Source organism: Neoarius graeffei, chromosome 13 (genome assembly GCF_027579695.1).
Source record: "Neoarius graeffei isolate fNeoGra1 chromosome 13, fNeoGra1.pri, whole genome shotgun sequence".
Lineage (NCBI taxonomy): Eukaryota > Metazoa > Chordata > Actinopteri > Siluriformes > Ariidae > Neoarius > Neoarius graeffei.
In genome coordinates this window covers 64,467,846-64,473,845 of record NC_083581.1, presented here as the reverse complement: position 1 = coordinate 64,473,845, position 6,000 = coordinate 64,467,846, and positions in this window count along the sequence as shown.

Sequence of the window (6,000 nt, the reverse complement as noted above, 5' to 3'; positions counted from 1 at the left end):
AAAGACCCCACCCACCCCCAGCACGGACTGTTCACACTTCTATCAGATGGTACAGATGGGTGAAATGAGCAATTCCAGCGTTATGGACGTGACACTTGAACTCAAAATGGCAACAAATGACCCAGTGCATGTTTTATTGTCTCCCAGTATTTAAACAGGTGTTGCAGATTTTAAGGCTGTACCATACTGGAGAAGTGATAGAACAAGAACAATTCCCATAGTGCATCTAGGGCATGCCAGAAAACGCCAATAAAAGATGTGTTATGGATGTGACAGAAAAAGTATCACTTTTCTTGGGTGACTGTACGTTTTTATCAAACTCTGTGAAATTGTAAACCTAATGTCGAAATGGAGATATCCATTTGATAGAGGGGTCCAAGGTGAATATTAAAAAATCTTTGTTGAAAATATTTTGTATTTCATGCAGAGTTTCAGAAGGAAAAGTCAGCGTTGTGGATGTGACGAAATTCCGTTATGGATGTGACGCGTCTGAAATAGACATGGCATATGTTTAGAAAATCAGCAATTTAACCACCATAACCCTTTGAAAAACTCTCTAAATATCAGCTAAAACTATCAAAGTTCTTTAATATTTAGGATGGCTATTGTTTTGTGGATTTTAGCATACATTTCTGTGGCTTGTGGCAATAATATAGAATTGTACATGATCGAAGTTGATTTTAGCTTGGGGTTTACATTATAAGAAAGACTGACAGTGACACAGGTGATCAAAATATTTATGTATTTATTTGTTTATTTATTTAGTTTAGTTTGAAATTTGGGATCTCCTGTCTACTGTCTATTCTGCCTGTACAGCTTCATTGAAATGATGCCTGCCTCTGTTGTCCACCAAAGGATTGAGGAGCCTGATGATCTGCTCCCTAGCCACCCATGATTTGTCCTTCAGTGGCATGATAAAAACAAAGCCAAACTCGTCACTCTTTCTGAGAAATTGAACTTCTACCCCATGTCGATCAAAATCTGTGACGAGGCCCACATAATCCCTCCTGGATTTTTTACCCTCATATGCCACTAACACACAATCCCCAGTTTTGACGTTTTGCAACTTTTCAGCTAGATTGGTGTCAGGCTCGTCATCATTTGCATCATCCTCATCTGTGGAATCCGGGATCTGAACCAGTGTGTGTGGATGATTCTATTGCTTTGGAGTACGCTTTGTATTTAACTTGACCCCATGACACAGGAGCAACAGAATGCACGTTCAGTGTACCTGGAAGAGCTGAAATGTCAGAATAAAGAACTTTTTTTTTTCTTTCTTCTTTCCCACCGCCATCAGACTCCTGAACAGCTGACAGGAGTCTATAACCATGGACTACCTCCTTGTAAACTGTCCTTGACTGTTTACTGCCCCTCTTGCTGCTGTTCCTTGACTGTTTACATCTGGTTGCATTGTTTGCACATTCGCACATTACTGCCCTTCTGCTGCTACGTATGATCATTGCCTTATTTTTGTATTACACTACCTATTTTGCACTACATTTACCTTTATTTTGTACTATACTGGGCGTTTTTTTTTTTTGCTTTTCTTTGCTTTTATTTTGCATTATATTGTCTTTACTTTGTATTACTACTTCCGCCTATTTATTTATTTGTAATTGGCATTCATAGTGGACAGCAAACTAACAATTTCACTGTGCAAGAGGACGTCTTTACTGTGCATATGACAATAACCACTTTGAATCTTGAAGGACCCCAGAGTAACTTCTAAGCAACTGAAGGCCTCTCTCACATTGGCTAATGTTAATGTTCATGAGTCCACCATCAGGAGAACACTGAACAACAATGGTGTGCATCGCAGGGTTGCAAGGAGAAAGCCACTGCTCTCCAAAAAGAACATTGCTGCTCATCTGCAGTTTGCTAAAGATCACGTGGACAAGCCAGACGGCTATTGGAAAAATGTTTTGTGGACGGATAAGATCAAAATAGAACTTTTTGGTTTAAATGAGAAGTGTTACATTTGGAGAAAGGAAAACACTGCACATAAGTCATTCTACCAAAGAATGGTTAAAGAAGAATAAAGTTAATGTTTTGGAATGGCCAAGTCAAAGTCCTGACCTTAATCCAATCGAAATGTTGTGGAAGGACCTGAAGCGAGCAGTTCATGTGAGGAAACCCACCAACATCCCAGAGTTGAAGCTGTTCTGTACGGAGGAATGGGCTAAAATTCCTCCAAGCCGGTGTGCAGGACTGATCAACAGTTACCGGAAACGTTTAGTTGCAGTTATTGCTGCACAAGGGGGTCACACCAGATACTGAAAGCAAAGGTTCACATACTTTTGCCACTCACAGATATGTAATATTGGATCATTTTCCTCAATAAATAAATGACCAAGTATAATATTTTTGTCTCATTTGTTTAACTCTTTATCTACAGTACTTTTAGGACTTGTGTGAAAATCTGATGATGTTTTAGATCATATTTATGCAGAAATATAGAAAATTCTAAAGAGTTCACAAAAATGTTGACTGATTGAGGGTAGAGGAGAACGGCCAGACTGACTAGAGATGACAGGAAGTCTACAGTAACTCGACCACTTTTTGCATCTGTGGTGAATAGAAAAGCATTTCTGATCGCACAACACATCAAACCTTGAGGCAGATGAGCTACGACAGCAGAGGACCAGACTGGGTTCAACTCCTGTGAGGAAATAACAGGAACCTGAGGCTACAGTGGGCTTAGGCTTGGTGAAACTGGACAGTTGAAGACTGGAAAAACATCATTTGGTCAAATAGCTTCGAAAAGTAGAAAATACACTCACTGTAGCCTAAAGAGAAGAAAATATACATGGTGTTTTCATAATCTAATAACTTTGCCAATTCTCGTTCAGTTGGCCTCAAATTTTAACAGCATGTATGGAAACAGGTCAAAATTTTATGTTTCATGTTTTTTGTTTTTATTTTTTTAGGTATAGAAATGCCATTCACTGGAAAAGAAAAGGCGTTTTGTGTGTTTAGAGTACACGCGAACACAGTCGAACAAGACTGTGTGCAGCGTGCACTTTTAGATTAGATTAGATTCAACTTGTCATTGCACATGTCACAGATACAAGGCAACGAAATGCAGATTGCATCTAACCAGAAGTGCATAGCAGTAAATAACATAAGTGTAACATACATAAATACAAATGTACAGGAATTACAGGGTATGGAATGGTATGATATGATAGATATTTACAGTATGTATAAATGTGTAATATGAATGTACTATAGTGCAATGGTATATGATATAGATATTTGCAGTATATACAAAACACGGTATGAATAAACAGTAGTGCAAATGGTGATAGTGCAGTGAAGTCAATTCAGTTTGTTGGGGGGGTTCAGCAGTGAGACAGCTGAAGGAAAAAAAAAACTGTTTCTGAACCTGGTGGTTTTGGTCTGAAGGCTCCTGTAGCGCCTTCCAGAGAGCAGGAGAGTGAACAGTTTGTGTGCTGGGTGGCAGGAGTCTTTGTTGATGTTTATGGCTCTCCTGAGACATCGCTTCTTGTAGACGTCCTCAATAGCAGGAAGTGAGGCTCCCGCGACACGCTGGGCGATTTTCACCACCCTCTGTAGTGCCTTCCGGTCCAAAACAGAGCAGTTCCCATACCAAGACTGTAATACAGTTGGTTAGGATGCTCTCGATGGTACAACGGTAGATGTTCACCAGGATGTCTGAAGAGAGGTGGGTTTTCTTCAGAGTCCTCAAGAAAAAGAGCCTTCTTGACCAGGTTGGAGCAGTTGGTTGTCTAGGTGAGGTCCTGTGAGATATGGATCCCCAGGAATTTGAAGCTGGTCACATGCTCCACTGCTGCACCGTTGATTTGATTTATGAGAGAATTCTCTAAAAATCCACCAACTGCAATGCAGATTTGGACATGGCACAAAAAGTTCAAAGAGGAAGGCTGTCTGCGCAGGGCAAAAGGATCTGGACCACCACCAGCATCGGAAGAGACGGTCGAGCGGGTTCGCGAATATTGAAAATTTCTCAAATCATTCATAGAATCCACATACCTTTAAATTTCTCATTCAGATTTTGAAGAATCAATCTTGTATTGCTCAACATTAAGCCTGTTCAGTTTCCTTTGCCTAGACTATGTAGTCATCTCATCTCATTATCTCTAGCCGCTTTATCCTGTTCTACAGGGTCGCAGGCAAGCTGGAGCCTATCCCAGCTGACTACGGGTGAAAGGCGGGGTACACCCTGGACAAGTCGCCAGGTCATCACAGGGCTGACACATAGACAACCATTCACACTCACATTCACACCTACGCTCAATTTAGAGTCACCAGTTAACCTAACCTGCATGTCTTTGGACTGTGGGGGAAACCGGAGTGCCCAGAGGAAACCCACGGGGAGAACATGCAAACTCCGCACAGAAAGGCCCTCGTCAGCCGTGGGGCTCGAACCCGGACCTTCTTGCTGTGAGGCGACAGCGCTAACCACTACACCACCGTGCTGCCCTTAGACTACACTCAAAAAAAAACCCCATTGGATTTACTTAACCGAGTTATGGCAACCGGTCCAACGAAACTGTGTTAATTTAGATGTATTGAATACAGTTATGTTGAGTTTTTCAACACATAACTGTATTCAATACATCTAAATTAACACAGTTTCGTTGGACCGGTTGCCATAACTCGGTTAAGTAAATCCAATGTTTTATTTTTTTGAGTGTATGTAGTTTCTGGGATATTTACATCTCAAATAATATCAAATTTTTTGAAACACCCTGTATAATGTGAGTCTCTCACCAGCTTTAAAGGACAGAATAGCTGTAGCTCTGACCTTTGTCACAAGTTGTTAAGGAGATACACACAAGGTCTGATGTAGAACAGGAACAATGGCTGCATGACGACAGAATTTATGCCAAACAAATGCCAACATTGCATGATTAATTTCTCAGCATGGGTGCACAAGAAGGCTCCTAAACTTGGTTTCAACCAACTGATCAAAAACGAGCACAGCACGATCACAAAGTCCTGCAGTAAGAGTTGGTATTCTCCCTGCTAATCAGGAAGCAGTCAGCTAGAACATTAATGATTAATTATAATCTGTGGGAAAAGCCGAAAGAGGATTACATAATACAAGGACCTGGAAGCAGCAAGAGCAATCATTTAGCACTGAAGAAAACAATAGCAAAAACACACCAGGAGGAAAGAAACAAATGGTGCATGAAAATGTCTTATTTAAATTTTTTAGAGTAATTCACTCATATCTAGTGTAGGTGATGGCATTCGATGCCGTTATAAGAAACTCCTCAAACATTACAGCATAGAGCTTTAAGCTGGTTTATGATACCGTGCTGTGGCAGGAACACTCGTTTTGAAGCTTAAATGAGATTACTGGTTGAGTAAACGTTGTGCAAACAGAAGAGGACAAAAGCCAGATGATAAGGTAAAATGGTTAAGACGTATCTTCTTTCAACCAGCAATTACTAGGTCTTATTTGAATGTGTCCTTTTACCTTAATAAACTCAGTCCAGTTGATGGCTGAGCTGTGAACGTGTACACTGTCAGCAAACTTTAACCACTGCTGACTGAGGGTTTCAGGGAAAATGGCTGTTAATTTAATCACCCAAATGAGTAGCATTCAAAAACAACACAGTGGTCTTTCTCTGACTGTTGTGAGAACTCTTTGATAATTTAGGTGTATTTGTAAAACAATACAAATGGTGGTGGTGTATCCAAAATCATCATTTAGCTATGTAGTGATGCAGTGAACATCTACTATATCGAATTTCATTTTTACCACCAACATCAAATTATTTGCTGTCAACAAATGCCTTAAGATGAATTGTTTCAGATGGTCTACTCATCTCATCTCATCTCCTCTAGCCACTTTATCCTGTTCTACAGGGTCGCAGGCAAGCTGGAGCATATCTGTGAAGATACTCAGTCATCCAGGTACATAGTAATCTGTGGTTGGTAGAAGAGAGCAACTGGACTTGCTTGAAAAGTCTTGAAGACGTTTCGCCTCTCATCTGAAAGGCATCCTCA